At 47.7% G+C, this 16,135-nt stretch overlaps 1 long non-coding RNA gene across 1 annotated transcript in view; it reads left to right on the top strand.

The window, feature by feature from the left end:
* The window catches only part of LOC148139768 (uncharacterized), a 34,934-nt gene that overhangs the window by 1,523 nt on the left and 17,276 nt on the right, over positions 1 to 16,135 (top strand). The window contains exons 2-3 of the long non-coding RNA XR_015753442.1: positions 5,717 to 6,215; positions 8,067 to 8,141. This is a non-coding gene — a long non-coding RNA (uncharacterized LOC148139768). The remainder of the gene's footprint in view (positions 1 to 5,716; positions 6,216 to 8,066; positions 8,142 to 16,135) is intronic.

Raw genomic sequence — 16,135 nt, 5'->3', positions numbered from 1 at the left:
CCAACCCCTTCCTGTAAACCAGCAGGTCCCGGGCCAAACCCTTCCTGTGAACCAGCAGGTCCCGGGCCAATCCCTTCCTGTGAACCAGTAGGTCCCAGGCCAATCCCTTCCTGTAAACCAGCAGGTCCCAGGCCAAACCCTTCCTGTAAACCAGCAGGTCCTGGGCCAATCCCTTCCTGTAAACTAGCAGGTCCCGGGCCAATGCCTACCTGTAAACTAGCAGGTCCCGGGCCAAACCCTTCCTGTAAACCAGCAGGTCCAGTGCCAAACCCTTCCTGTAAACCCGCAGGTCCCGGGCCAAACCCTTCCTGTAAACCAGCAGGTCCCGGGCCAAACCCTTCCTGTAAACCAGCAGGTCCAGTGTCAAACCCTTCCTGTAAACCAGCAGGTCCTGGGCCAAACCCTTCCTGTTAACCAGCAGCTTCCAGCTCAGCCTCTACCTGTAAACCAGCAGGTCCCATGCCAAACCCTTCCTGTAAACCAACAGGTCCCGGGCCAAACCCTTCCTGTAAACCAGCAGGTCGTGAGCCAAACCCTTCCTGTAAACCAGCAGCTTCCAGCTCAGCCTCTACCTATAAACCAGCAGCTCCAGTGCCAACCCCTTCCTGTAAACCAGCAGGTCCCGGGCCAAACCCTTCCTGTAAACCAGCAGGTCCCGGGCCAAACCCTACCTGTAAACCAGCAGGTCCCGGGCCAAACCCTTCCTGTAAACCAGCAGGTCGTGGGCCAAACCCTACCTGTAAACCAGCAGAGCCCAGGCCAAACCCTACCTGTAAACCAGCAGCTTCCAGCTCAGCCTCTACATGTAAACCCGAAGCTCCCTGGCCAATCCCTACCTGTAAACCAGCAGGTCCCGGGCCAAACCCTACCTATAAACCAGCAGGTCCCAGGCCAACCCCTTCCTGTAAACCAGCAGGTCCCGGGCCAAACCCTTCCTGTGAACCAGCAGGTCCCGGGCCAATCCCTTCCTGTGAACCAGTAGGTCCCAGGCCAATCCCTTCCTGTAAACCAGCAGGTCCCAGGCCAAACCCTTCCTGTAAACCAGCAGGTCCTGGGCCAATCCCTTCCTGTAAACTAGCAGGTCCCGGGCCAATGCCTACCTGTAAACTAGCAGGTCCCGGGCCAAACCCTTCCTGTAAACCAGCAGGTCCAGTGCCAAACCCTTCCTGTAAACCCGCAGGTCCCGGGCCAAACCCTTCCTGTAAACCAGCAGGTCCCGGGCCAAACCCTTCCTGTAAACCAGCAGGTCCAGTGTCAAACCCTTCCTGTAAACCAGCAGGTCCTGGGCCAAACCCTTCCTGTTAACCAGCAGCTTCCAGCTCAGCCTCTACCTGTAAACCAGCAGGTCCCATGCCAAACCCTTCCTGTAAACCAACAGGTCCCGGGCCAAACCCTTCCTGTAAACCAGCAGGTCGTGAGCCAAACCCTTCCTGTAAACCAGCAGCTTCCAGCTCAGCCTCTACCTGTAAACCAGCAGCTCCAGTGCCAAATCCTTCCTGTAAACCAGCAGGTCCCAGGTCAAACCCTTCCTGTAAACCAGCAGGTCCTGGGGCATAATCTACCTGTAAACCAGCAGCTTCCAGCTCAGCCTCTACCTGTAAACTAGCAGGTCCCGGGCCAAACCCTTCCTGTAAACCAGCAGGTCCCGGGCCAAACCCTACCTGTAAACCAGCAGGTCCCAGGCCAAACCCTTCCTGTAAACCAGCAGGTCCCAGGCCAAACCCTTCCTGTAAACCAGCAGGTCCTGGGCCATACCCTACCTGTAAACCAGCAGCTTCCAGCTCAGCCTCTACCTGTAAACCAGCAGGTCCCGGGCCAAACCCTTCCTGTAAACCAGCAGGTCCCTGGCTAAACCCTTCCTGTAATCCAGCAGGTCCTGGGCCAAACCCTACCTGTAAACCAGCAGGTCCCGGGCCAAACCCTACCTGTAAGCCAGCAGGTCGCGAGCCAAACCCTTCCTGTAAACCAGCAGCTTCCAGCTCAGCCTCTACCTGTAAACCAGCAGTTCCCGGGCCAAACCCTTCCTGTAAACCAGCAGCTTCCAGCTCAGCCTCTACCTGTAAACCAGCAGGTCCTGTGCCAAACCCTTCCTGTAAACCAGCAGGTCGCGAGCCAAACCCTTCCTGTAAACCAGCAGCTTCCAGCTCAGCCTCTACCTGTAAACCAGCAGGTCCCGGGCCAATCCCTTCCTGTAAACCAGCAGGTCCCGGGCCAAACCCTTCCTGTAATCCAGCAGCTCCAGTGCCAAACCTTTCCTGTAAACCAGCAGGTCCCGTGCCAAACCCTTCCTGTAAACCAGCAGCTCCAGTGCCAAACCCTTCCTGTAAATCAGCAGGTCCCGGGCCAAACCCTTCCTGTAAACCAGCAGGTCCCGGGCCAAACCCTTCTTGTAAACCGGCAGCTCCGGCCAGCCGCTTCCTGTAAACCAGAAGCTCCAGGGCAAACCCCTAACCGCAAACCAGCAGTTGCCAGCTCAACCACTCCATGTAATATATCAGCTCCCAGCTCAGCCTCCACCTGTGAATTAGCAGCTCCCGGCTCAACCACTACCTGTAAACCAGCAGCTCCCAGCTCAGCCTCCACCTTAAACCAGCAGCTCTCGGCTCAACCACTACCAATAAAACAGCAGTTGCCAGCACAACTCTTACCTGTAAACCAGCAGCCCCCAGCTCAACCCCTAACTGTAAACCAGCAGCTCCCGGTTCACTCCCTACACAGAAACCAGCAGCTCCAAGCCCACCTCCTACCTGTAAACCAGCAGCTCCCGGCCCAACCCCTACCAGCAAACCAGCAGCCCCATGCTCAACCCCTAACTCTAAACCAGCAGCTCCCATGCCAAAGGCTTCCAGTAAACCAGCAGCTCCAGGGCTAACCCGCAAACCAGCAGCACCTGGCTCAAACCATACCTGTAAACAGCAGCTCCGAGCCCAACCTCCCACTGTAAACCAGCAACTCCCAGCACAACCACTGTGTGGAAACCAGCAGCTCCCAGCCCAACCCTTACCCGTAAATCATCAGTTCCCAGCCCAACCTCTACCTCTAAACCAGCAGCTCCCAGCTCAACTCCAACCTGTAAACCAGCAGGTCGTGGGCCAAACCCTTCCTGTAAACCAGCAGGTCGTGGGCCAAACCCTACCTGTAAACCAGCAGGTCGTGGGCCAAACCCTACCTGTAAACCAGCAGAGCCCAGGCCAAACCCTACCTGTAAACCAGCAGCTTCCAGCTCAGCCTCTACATGTAAACCCGAAGCTCCCTGGCCAATCCCTACCTGTAAACCAGCAGGTCCCGGGCCAAACCCTACCTATAAACCAGCAGGTCCCAGGCCAACCCCTTCCTGTAAACCAGCAGGTCCCGGGCCAAACCCTTCCTGTGAACCAGCAGGTCCCGGGCCAATCCCTTCCTGTGAACCAGTAGGTCCCAGGCCAATCCCTTCCTGTAAACCAGCAGGTCCCAGGCCAAACCCTTCCTGTAAACCAGCAGGTCCTGGGCCAATCCCTTCCTGTAAACTAGCAGGTCCCGGGCCAATGCCTACCTGTAAACTAGCAGGTCCCGGGCCAAACCCTTCCTGTAAACCAGCAGGTCCAGTGCCAAACCCTTCCTGTAAACCCGCAGGTCCCGGGCCAAACCCTTCCTGTAAACCAGCAGGTCCCGGGCCAAACCCTTCCTGTAAACCAGCAGGTCCAGTGTCAAACCCTTCCTGTAAACCAGCAGGTCCTGGGCCAAACCCTTCCTGTTAACCAGCAGCTTCCAGCTCAGCCTCTACCTGTAAACCAGCAGGTCCCATGCCAAACCCTTCCTGTAAACCAACAGGTCCCGGGCCAAACCCTTCCTGTAAACCAGCAGGTCGTGAGCCAAACCCTTCCTGTAAACCAGCAGCTTCCAGCTCAGCCTCTACCTGTAAACCAGCAGCTCCAGTGCCAAATCCTTCCTGTAAACCAGCAGGTCCCAGGTCAAACCCTTCCTGTAAACCAGCAGGTCCTGGGGCATAATCTACCTGTAAACCAGCAGCTTCCAGCTCAGCCTCTACCTGTAAACTAGCAGGTCCCGGGCCAAACCCTTCCTGTAAACCAGCAGGTCCCGGGCCAAACCCTACCTGTAAACCAGCAGGTCCCAGGCCAAACCCTTCCTGTAAACCAGCAGGTCCCAGGCCAAACCCTTCCTGTAAACCAGCAGGTCCTGGGCCATACCCTACCTGTAAACCAGCAGCTTCCAGCTCAGCCTCTACCTGTAAACCAGCAGGTCCCGGGCCAAACCCTTCCTGTAAACCAGCAGGTCCCTGGCTAAACCCTTCCTGTAATCCAGCAGGTCCTGGGCCAAACCCTACCTGTAAACCAGCAGGTCCCGGGCCAAACCCTACCTGTAAGCCAGCAGGTCGCGAGCCAAACCCTTCCTGTAAACCAGCAGCTTCCAGCTCAGCCTCTACCTGTAAACCAGCAGTTCCCGGGCCAAACCCTTCCTGTAAACCAGCAGCTTCCAGCTCAGCCTCTACCTGTAAACCAGCAGGTCCTGTGCCAAACCCTTCCTGTAAACCAGCAGGTCGCGAGCCAAACCCTTCCTGTAAACCAGCAGCTTCCAGCTCAGCCTCTACCTGTAAACCAGCAGGTCCCGGGCCAATCCCTTCCTGTAAACCAGCAGGTCCCGGGCCAAACCCTTCCTGTAATCCAGCAGCTCCAGTGCCAAACCTTTCCTGTAAACCAGCAGGTCCCGTGCCAAACCCTTCCTGTAAACCAGCAGCTCCAGTGCCAAACCCTTCCTGTAAATCAGCAGGTCCCGGGCCAAACCCTTCCTGTAAACCAGCAGGTCCCGGGCCAAACCCTTCTTGTAAACCGGCAGCTCCGGCCAGCCGCTTCCTGTAAACCAGAAGCTCCAGGGCAAACCCCTAACCGCAAACCAGCAGTTGCCAGCTCAACCACTCCATGTAATATATCAGCTCCCAGCTCAGCCTCCACCTGTGAATTAGCAGCTCCCGGCTCAACCACTACCTGTAAACCAGCAGCTCCCAGCTCAGCCTCCACCTTAAACCAGCAGCTCTCGGCTCAACCACTACCAATAAAACAGCAGTTGCCAGCACAACTCTTACCTGTAAACCAGCAGCCCCCAGCTCAACCCCTAACTGTAAACCAGCAGCTCCCGGTTCACTCCCTACACAGAAACCAGCAGCTCCAAGCCCACCTCCTACCTGTAAACCAGCAGCTCCCGGCCCAACCCCTACCAGCAAACCAGCAGCCCCATGCTCAACCCCTAACTCTAAACCAGCAGCTCCCATGCCAAAGGCTTCCAGTAAACCAGCAGCTCCAGGGCTAACCCGCAAACCAGCAGCACCTGGCTCAAACCATACCTGTAAACAGCAGCTCCGAGCCCAACCTCCCACTGTAAACCAGCAACTCCCAGCACAACCACTGTGTGGAAACCAGCAGCTCCCAGCCCAACCCTTACCCGTAAATCATCAGTTCCCAGCCCAACCTCTACCTCTAAACCAGCAGCTCCCAGCTCAACTCCAACCTGTAAACCAGCAGCTCGTGGGTCCAAACCCTACCTGCAAACCAGCTGCTCCCGGCCCAACCCCTACCTGCAAACCAGCAGCTCCCCGCAATGCCGTTATGTGTAAATCAGCAGCTCACAGCCAAAACCCTACCTATAAACTGGCAGCTTCCTGCCCAAACATCTACCTGTAAACCACTTGATCGTACCTCAATATCTTCCTTTTAACCAGCAGGGGCCAGCAGATCCCACTCCAGTATATCAGTGCGCAGCAGAAGCTGACAGTACCTTTGGATCCTATAGTGATTTGGATCCAGCAGTTTCTCGGTCAAGTTGCTGAGTGCACCTTCTGAACCAAAAAGAACCTGAGCAATTGAACCTTCCTGCTCTCATTGCTATCAGTGCAGAGGCAGACTCAGCCACAAAACTCGAATATTTCTGTGATTGGATGTTGTCCCCGCTGGCTTGGCCAGGATTTTATTGCCACTGCCTGATTGCCCTGGAAAGGTGGTGGTGAGCTGCCTTTGTGATCTGCTGCAGTTGTTTGGGGGTAAGGAAGGAGTTCCAGGTTATTGACCCAGTGACAGTGGAAGAACGATAATATATTTTCAAGTCAGGATGGTGAGTGGTTTGAAGAGGAGCTCACAGCTGACAGCACATCTATGCATCTTCTGCCCTTGTCTTTCTAGATGGTAGAGGTGGTGCATTTGCAAGGTGCTGAGGAAGAGGGCTTGGTGAGTTGTTAAAAATCATCTCGCGGATAGAGTCATAGAGATGTACAGCATGGAAACAAATGCCCTCTAGTTCTGGACTCCCCCACCCCAGAGAACAAATTTTGTCTGTTTATCCTATCCATGTCCCTCATGATTTTATAAATGTCAATAAGGTCACCCCTCAGCCTCCGATGTTCCAGGGAAAACAGCCCCAGCCTGTTCAGCCTCTCCCTGTAGCTCAAATCCTCCAACCCTGGTAACATCCTTAAATCTTTTCTGAACCCTTTCAAGTTTCACAACCTCCTTCCAATAGGAAGGAGACCAGAGTTGCACGCAATATCCCAAAGTGGCCTAACCAATGTCCTGTACAGCTGCAACATGACCTCCCAACTCCTGTCCTCAATATCCTGGTCAATAAAGGAAAGCATACCAAATGCCCTCTCCACTATCCTATCCATCTGCGACTCTACTTACAAGGAGCTATGAACCTGCACTCCAAGGTCTCTTTGTTCAGCAACACTCCATAGGACCTTACCATTAAGTGCATAAGTCCTGCTAAGATTTGCTTTCCCAAAATGCAACCCCTCACATTTATTTAAATTAAACTCCATCTGCCACTTCTCAGCCCATTGGCCCATCTGATCAAGGTCCCGTTGTAATCTGAGGTAACCTTCTTTGCTGAGAAAGTGAGGTCTGCAGATGCTGGAGATCAAAGTTGAAACTTTATTGCTGGAACAGCACAGCAGGTCAGGCAGCATCCAGGGAACAGGAGATTCGACGTTTCGGGCACAGGCCCTTCTTCAGGAATGAAGAAGTTCATTCCTGAAGAAGGGCCTGTGCCCGAAACGTCGAATCTCCTGTTCCCTGGATGCTGCCTGACCTGCTGTGCTGTTCCAGCAATAAAGTTTCAACCTTCTTTGCTGTCCACTGTGCCTCCAATTTTGGTGTCGTCTGCAGACTTACTAACAATGCCTCTTATGCTCACATCCAAATCATTCATATAAATGACGAAAAGTAGTGGACCCAGCACCGGTCCTTGTGGCACTCCACTGATCACCACAGGCCTCCAGTCTGAACAACAACCCTACACCACCACCACCTGTCTTCGACTTTTGAGCCACTTCTGTATCCAAATGGCTAGTTCTCCCTGTATTACATGAGATCTAACCTTGCTAATCAGTCTCCCATGGGGAACCTTGTCAAATGCCTTACTGAAGTCCAGATAGATCATGTCCACCGCTCTGCCCTCATCAATCTTCTTTGTTACTTCTTCAAAACCTCAATCAAGTTTATGAGGGATAGACTGTTGACTATCCCTCATCAGTCATGGCCTTTCAAAGTACATCTACGTCCTGTCCCTCAGGTTCCCTCCAACAACTTGCCCACCACCGATGTCAGGCTCACTGGTCTACATTTCCCTGGCTTGTCCTTACCACCTTTCTTAAACAGTGGTACCACATTAGCCAACCTCCAGTCTTCCAGCACCTCATGTGTGACTATTGATGAAACAAATGTCTCAGCAAAGGGCCCAGCAATCACTTCTCTAGTTTCCCACAGAGTTCTAGGGAACACCTGATCAGGTCCTGGGGATTTATCCATCTTTATGCATTTCAAGACATCCAGCACTTCCTCCTCTATAATATGGACATTTTTCAAGATGTCAACATCTATTTCCCTACATTCTATTTCTTCCATGTCCCTCTGCACAGTACTGCCAGTGTGTGTATTTGTGGTGGAGTGAACGAAAGGGGCTACTTTGACCTTTATTAATCATTCTTGGATTGTGAACATTGCTAACTCGGCCTGCATTTGTTGTCTTTGACTTGATTGTGGTGGATCACGTTCTACCATCTGTCTGTCACTGCTCCACAGATACATTAATGCCCAGGTGTCCATGGAGAGGGAGCATGTGATGCCCACCAATACTCTCGATTCCTGTTGATAAAGGTGGGCACTGCAGAGGGAAGAGTGCTGTATCTCCCCTTCGTGTGTGTGTGTGTGTGAGAGAGAGAGAGAGAGTGTGTGAAGAAAGCTCTGGAATGAGCCAGCAGCTCCCATGCCAGTGTAACTAGTGCTGCTGGTTGACCTGGTGACAATGGAGGGACAATAAAATATTTCCAAGTGGGAATGGTGTTGGGAGTCGAACTTGGTGATAACAGCCTGAATCCTCTGCGACCAGTAGTCATCGATGTGTTGCCATTGCTCCTTCTTCCTTTTTGCCCTTTCACTGAGCTCTGCATTTGTGGTTGTGTCTTCCCAACTGTTTCTGATATCAGTGCCTTTCTCTGCAGCGCAGGCTGGTTCAGGGGAAGTCAAGCCACACCATTTTTTTGCAGCTCTGGTTGGAAGTATTCTGCAAGTATTCATTCGCTAACACACCGAAAAGCTTTGAGACATTTACCAAGATTTTCAGTGTGATTGTGAGGTAGGATGGCTACCGGGTGAGATCGCTGCTGGTTAGTGTGTTGGGGTGACAAAGTGGGAAGGCCAGCTTAGCTCAAGTCAGGACTGTCTGGGCAACTGGAGCGTCAGATTAGGGGTGGGGTTAGAATGGAGGGTCCGGGTGATATCAGAGGGCCAGGGAATGGATTTGGAAGTCGTCGGGGAGTCAGATGGTCGGGTGGGTTAAGGTGTATGGAGAGATTAGAGTGAGTTGGGGATACCGGGGTCTTGTTGAGGGGGGTCAGGGATGGAGTCAGGTGAGCAATCAGAGGGTCAGGGCTTGGTGGGGGCTGGGTCAGAAAGTGGGTTCGGGGTGGTAAGAGGGAGCAGGGGGCTGGATACTTGGTGGGAAGGCAATGCAGGACGTTGGCACGTGTGGTTAGTGATCAGGGGATGGAGTCAGGTGGATGATCTGGCAGTGGGGTTAGGAGTTGGTAGTTGGAGGGTGCAGGGGTTTCAGTGAACAATCAGGTCTGGCCAGTGGGAAGTTGGAAGGTGCCAGTTGAATTGTTGCACAAGTGTTTGACGTGGGAATATTCAGGTGAATACGCTGGACTTTACCAAGTCCCTGGTTTTAACTGATTCAGGTCCTGTGGAGCTGGGGAATTGCTCAGCAGAAGTTTAAACTTTCTAAGGACTTCCTGTGTAATCGCTGCATCGGAATATCTGAGGAATCCCAATGCATATGTTTCAGGGTGTGGCTGACCTCCACTTACCTACAGGTTGACAGTTTGTCCAACTCTGTTCCCATGCTGTCCTTTGTCTTTTGGCCATGATGCGGAGATGCCAGAGTTGGACAGCGGTGGACAAGGTCAAAAATCAAACAACACCAAGTTATAGTCCAACAGGTTTATTTGATATTGCAAACTTTCAGAGTTCTGCTCCTTCCTCAAGCATGGTATGATAGGGAGGTATAGGACACAGTATTGAAAAGCAAAATGTTAACAACTTTAAAACTAGCTGCCCTTGTTGAATCCTTTAATCAGTTAGGAGATAGACTGCTGATTAAAATGTAAAATCCAGATTCCTTTCAAGTCTTTGTCCCTGGATAATTAAAAGTTTGGACTTGATCGGTAACTGCAGTTTATCCTGTGTTATTGCATACTGCAACCATGTTTTACACGTGTAAAAGTGGAGCCACAGATAAAGGTGGGCCAAGCAGCTTTTTGACTGAGTCAGTCATTTATTGTTAGAGCAGACATGGAAATGTGTTGCTGGAAAAGCGCAGCAGGTCAGGCAGCATCCAGGGAACAGGAGAATCGACGTTTCGGGCAGGTCTTTGGTTCAACTATTGCTATTCCAAACTCATATTGTCATTGTAAAACAGGTTTTATATATGTGTATAAAAAAAGTAAAACACAGGTTCCTTGTGGCAAACCCCATCTCTCAAGTGATAGGGTTTGAACTAAATGCTGAGAGTGGGACCTGTTGAACAGGTTCAGGGCAAACCAATGTCCCTTTCCAACCAACCTCTGCAAATGGGGCTTCAGTATAAACCCGTTACACACTCATGGATAGAAAATAAACTATGCTGCACATTCCTGAGAAGTGTCCCCTTCTTAGATTGTGGCAGAATAATTGTCATTAACCCAGAAAATGAGGAGGTGATGGCTTAGATTTGCATTCATTTAATAAAAATAACAGCGATGTATCAGGTTACACAATCCCATTCCATCTATGATTTGTCAGCACCAGGACTTTAAGTCCAGGAATAGAACTACTGCCAAATACAAGAATCTGTTTAACCAGTTGCTCCAAGTTGCACCAGTTGGATTGCTCTGTTTATTCTGATAGACAGTGCGCAGTTCTGCAGGGGCAGCATTTTTTAGAAGTCTTAAGTTTAAAAAGAAACATCCACATCCTCCAAACATCCCAAAGTTCTTCATGGACAATGGATTATTTTTTGACTTTAGCAATATCGTTGTGTTAGAACTTGTTTTTACCCAGTCTGACAAACAGAAATATGATCAATCACAAGGTGGCTTTGATCAGCAGGGATACTAAATCAGAACACCAGGGAAAACTCCCCTGCATTTCCTATAGTGATGTCCACCTGTGAGGATGAAAGAACCCTGCTTTAACATCTTGCCCTTAAGACAGTATTGCAGCACTCTCTTACCCCACACTGTCAGACTTTCAGAGTTCGATTAGGCAATTGTCTCTGGGGTGGGGCCGAAATTGTCAACCTTCAGATTCCAGAGACTACAGAGCTATCACTGAGTCAAACTTGGCACCATATAATGTTGAATAAACAGGAACAGCATGCAATTACAAAACAAATACAACACTGATAGTTTTAACTCTTATACTGCTGCATGAAGAGAAATGACACACCATTGCTTCAAGGCGCAACAGACTAAATATCTGGGAATTTTAAAAAGTTCTTGTCCCTTCTCTTTTTCCAATTTTAACTCTGGAGTATGACACTTTGGCAGAAAGTAGAAATGAAGGATTCAGTTTTAACAAGATTAGCTTTTACAATGTGCACTGGCAAGATATTTCACCACTAATGGCTGTTTTTCTGCATTGTGAATGATGCAAGTCTGTAGCAGTCAGATGACTCGTGTTCATTATGTGTTTGTGCATGTTATAGTGCCCTCTCTTGATATTATAAAGAAAATCAGTCTCACATTAAATAGCTGGCTGAAAGTGATGATTAATTTAATGTTTTCCTTTCCTTTCTGTATGATTTTCTCCCCTCCTTTAGGATGATCCCAATTTCTTACTGAGTCATTGAACACAGCATCTCGCCACTCTTCACAACCAGGTCTCACTTGCCTTTTCTGTTGGCTTCACCTGAGGGGCATAATGGAGGAATCCAATCTTGGTTTCCACCTGATGTTATCACCATGAAGACTGGCAGCTGCGGTTGCTAGAGAATGACCTGTCTAAGCAAACCCAGCACCATCTTTACCAACTCAATGCCTCAACTAACTTAAAAGAGTTGCTAGAGCTTTCCTGTTAACTTGAGAATCCTTGATGAATGAGCTAGCCCAAAGTAAGAATGGAAAGCAACATGGGAAGAAGAATAAGTAAATTAGGTTAGATGATGCCAAATTTATAGATTTTAGGGAAGAATTCCACACTTTGGAATCCTGAGAAAGAGTAGAAAACAGCGTACTGAGTCTCGATGAGATAGTGATGATGCTGAGAGAAATAAACAGTGTGTAGAATACAACTTAGGAGATATGACATAGGTCGGTCCAGAGGGCTCTGACTATGATACCATTGATAAAACAGAAAGATAAAATATATTGCAAGAGAGATAGGAGGGGCACTGAGAAAGAACGGATGTTGCAATTGAAGGATTATCACATATTACAGGATCTTTAAGTCTTTCAAAGGAGATGCAAGGTATGGAAGTGCCTCCCCAGATACAGAATATGCGTTTAGGCTGTTGGTTTTAAAAGAGTTAAGAGCTGTCCAAGAAGGACTTTTGCAAAGAGGAAAAAGCTCATCATTTTGGACACAGCACTTTCTGAGCTACGCTTTTGAGTGACCGGAATTTTTGAATAAGAGTGGACTTGGTAAAAACAATTTGCATTCATGCAGAACATTGATTAATTTTCCAAGCCAGGTCTAAAAGTAAAAGGAAGACCAGATTTGAAATAGTTTGGTATAAGAATTGAGGGAACTGATGGAAAGTAACATTAAGAAGGTAGGTTCTGGGGATTCTGATGGTGGGGAGAGGCAACACAGTTTTCAAAAATGTAGTGTGGAAACTGAGAATGCCGAAACACTTTAGTGGAATGGAGGGAATGAAATTAAATGCAAGTGTACACACTGCAGTTTTGGCACAGGTCATCAAATGTCTCAGCCTTAAACTCAGCTCTGAATTTAGGAGTGTTTATTTGGGTTCGATGCATTCACAAAGGACCATTCATTTCCAATTACTTAGCTAAATGGGACTTCTTCATATCTAGTAAATAAAACCAGTTGTCGGAACCTGTTTTTGACTCCTCCTAAGATTTTTCTCTCTTGCACATATAGCACGATCCAGGAGATTAGGTTTTTATTTTCTAGACTTTCCAGGGTAGTTCTAGAAAGTTATCAATTCTAATTGAACTAACAGAAACAGAGTTTAAGCCTATTGTTTTATTTTCATTGGGTGATTCAGATTTCTTTGTCAACAGAAAAATTATTTCTATCTTGAGATAACTGAGCTGAGGGAAAAGAGACTACAGCTCAGTTTAGAAGTATGTAATGATAGAGGCAAAGCAAGAGTCAATGGCAGAAACATATCCTTCTCTTAAGCACAAAATTGCTTTGCCTCTTATTGTCCATATGCATTGTCACTGCTAACCCAACAACCCTCTCAAGATCATAAACCTATGATATTAAAAACAAAATAAGAGCAGGGAAGGAGATGAGAGCACCAATATTATCCTCAGTCTTCAGAAAACAGTTTGAAACAGGTCCCCATGTGTAGTTTATAATGTTATCTAAGGAGCTTTGATGAGAACCTTGCCACGTTCTTCTGGGTACCCGCTGATCTTGCTGATTATGCTTGGAATTGGAAGTTGAAGTTTAACATTGCACCTGCACAAACTGGCATGTATGCAATTAAGTGTTCATTTGTTAAATACAGCTGTCAACCCACTTTTTAAACAAAGTCACAGTGTCAATCAGTGCACTAGCAAGTTTACATTGAGCATGTTAATCAGTCCAATTAAACCCATCAATGCTTAGAATGGTCTTCCTAGCAACACATAGCTGCTGGAAAATGAAAACAAGAATAGAGCTCAAAATAACAAAATACTTATCAAACCGTGATCCAGAAGAATCTGATAAATGGGCCAAGTTACCCTTAGAAGGACAGAAAGCATTGTATTTACATTGTTGTTCGTTATAGCTCACAGAAACATCCCAAGGTGCTTCATGATGGAATTCATTTTCATAATGTACTCTGTTATATATGTAAATACAGCAGCCATGTTTGCACCTCAAGTAGCAATAAGACAAATGACCAGACAATGTTTATGTAGATGAAGGATGAATGTTGAGGGATAAATATTGACTGCTGTTCTTTAAACTGCACCGTGAGACATTTTACATCCACAAGGAGGCCACTTTATTTTAAATCTCATCTGAAGGACAGCATCTCTGGCGATCCAAAGATGTGCAGGTTTGGTGAATTGTCCATGCTAAGTTGCCCATAGTGTTGTTTAGGTGAATTAGTCAGGGGTAAATGTAGAGTCATAGGCTAGGGGAGGGTTACTCTTCGGAGGGTCGGTGTGGACTTGTTGGGCTTAATGGCCTGTTTACACACTGTAAGGATTCTATAGCACTGCCTTAGTACCGTTTTGGAGTGTCAGCTTTGCTTATGCCCTCAAATCTTTGTAGTGATATTAAACCAATGACTTTCTGTGCAAAGTGCTACGACTAAACATCTAATTGGATGGGTTGTTGAGTTGATCCAGTTAGTAGCTGAACTAGAAGGACTAGAAATATACCAGATTTGATCCATGCTATGGCTTGTTAGCTGATCTCAGAGGAGAAAGTAAGGTCTGCAGATGCTGGAGATCAAAGTTGAAACTTTATTGCTGGAACAGCACAGCAGGTCAGGCAGCATCCAGGGAACAGGAGATTCGATGTTTCGGGCACAGGCCCTTCTTCAGGAGAGCTGACTGAGATCAGCTCTCATCCCTGAGAGATGTATGTCTGTAGGCATTAGCATTAACTCAGTGATAGAATTCTTGCCACTCAGCCAGACGTTTGCGTGGTCAAGTCTCTCTTTGATGAGAAAGAGGTGTATTTTGGAACTTATCACATGACTATGTTTCAATGAATTACACTACATTAACTAAAAACTTCTATGAACATGATTTATCAAGTCTTGATTTTCCTATACAAGAGAAATCCCAAAAAATGAACCATCAGCCAGAGGTCATTACAGTATGGACTGAGAAATGCCAGATGGCCTTTGACAGACAGAAGGCCAATTTAATGAATGAGCTTGTGATTGCAGATCCGAACTTTGACCGGGTATCTATAGTAGGCAGCAATGTGAGTGACATCGAGTGGAGGACATTCTTCATCAAAATGTTGAATTTTGAATAGAGAGAGAGACGAACTGAGGACTTCTCCAAGAACAAACATGCAATAGCAACTACTGCACAGTAGAGATAGAATCCCTCAGTTTATTATTGGCTCTTGTCCCTGAGAGACATATGTTTGAAATGGGTGAAGGAAAACGACCATCTATATTGACCACAAACCATGGAAAACTTTAAGACCCAGAACGCTAGGTCATTCCATCGAAAATCACCCATGTCACCAGGAAGTCAAATATGATTGTAAATTCCTGTTCAGAATGTGGAGAGATCCAATCAAAACTGAACTAAGCTAGGCTAGAGGCCTGTGTGGATTATTCAAAAGCAGAAATGCACTGCATTGGGCTGGAATCTCTGTGAGTGTTGTTAGGCTGTGAACTTATTGAGGGACCAAAGAGAGCAATCTGGGTGGGAGATGTGTTTCAAAATCTTTCTCCTCTCAAGAATACACAACAATAGAGAGTAAGAAGCCAATTTTAACCCAGATATGTGAGTGATATTAAGCAAAGTGTGCTATGAGGGTCATAATTGGTGAAACCTCTAGTCATTCCTGTACTGCAGGTAAGAAAATGAATCTTACTCTCTCCTTCTCTTTCTCTCGGTTGGAAGCCAGAAGGCAAGTGAAACCACAGTGGAAACAGGACAAAATCCTTTCAACTGACATGTAAACCTAGGATCTCAAACTCAACTGCTCACCTACTAACATCAGTGCCACCTGGATCACCCAACATAGTGGTGGTAATTTCACATCATCTACTTTTCACAGAACTCAGCCTGATCTGTATATCTTTAAGCTTTAACTTTTTTTCAACTTAACTCTTATTTCGAAGCTGTGTGCAAGTGTTGTGATGTTATTCCCTCTCACATTTAGTAACTAATAAACTCATTCTTCTGCTAACTCAAGAAAACCTGTTCAAATTGCCTCCTTTTAAAACATCATTTAGTCTGGAGGAAAGGATCATTTTTGCCATCAACTGAGAGGAAGGGGAGGCAATTTATCCCTTGTCCCCTGGGCTGGAAAGTTTGGGATATCCCATCTGTAACCAGCATAAATTGGGGAACTTTGCCTAAGGACTGTTGAAACACAAGGAAGATGGGAACATATCTGTGTGGTGACAAGGTAGAATAGTACAGCACAGGAACAGGTCATTTGGCCCACCACCATGACTGTGACAACCATGGTACCATTCTAAACTAATCCCATTTGCCTGTTCAGGGACTTTGGAGAAGGGCTAGTAGTTTGCAAAGGTGGTTTGGGGGGAGGGGGAGTTGTCAAAGGTTGTTTTATTGAGAGGAGTGATGATCATAGATTTAAAGTAGAGATGTTGGAGGGGAGGAGTAATATCCAAAGAGAAAAGGACATTAGCGAGTTTGGGGAAGATTTGTAGCTTAGGTTGAGGTTCTGGATGTAAGTTTGCTTGCTGAGCTAGAAGATTCATTTTCGGA

Source organism: Chiloscyllium plagiosum, unplaced genomic scaffold (genome assembly GCF_037043375.1).
Source record: "Chiloscyllium plagiosum isolate Xiang-an unplaced genomic scaffold, Cpla_swu_hap1 HiC_scaffold_37, whole genome shotgun sequence".
Classification (NCBI taxonomy): domain Eukaryota; kingdom Metazoa; phylum Chordata; class Chondrichthyes; order Orectolobiformes; family Hemiscylliidae; genus Chiloscyllium; species Chiloscyllium plagiosum.
The sequence above is the reverse complement of the archived record's forward strand: the minus strand, read 5'-3'. Positions and strand labels throughout refer to the sequence as shown.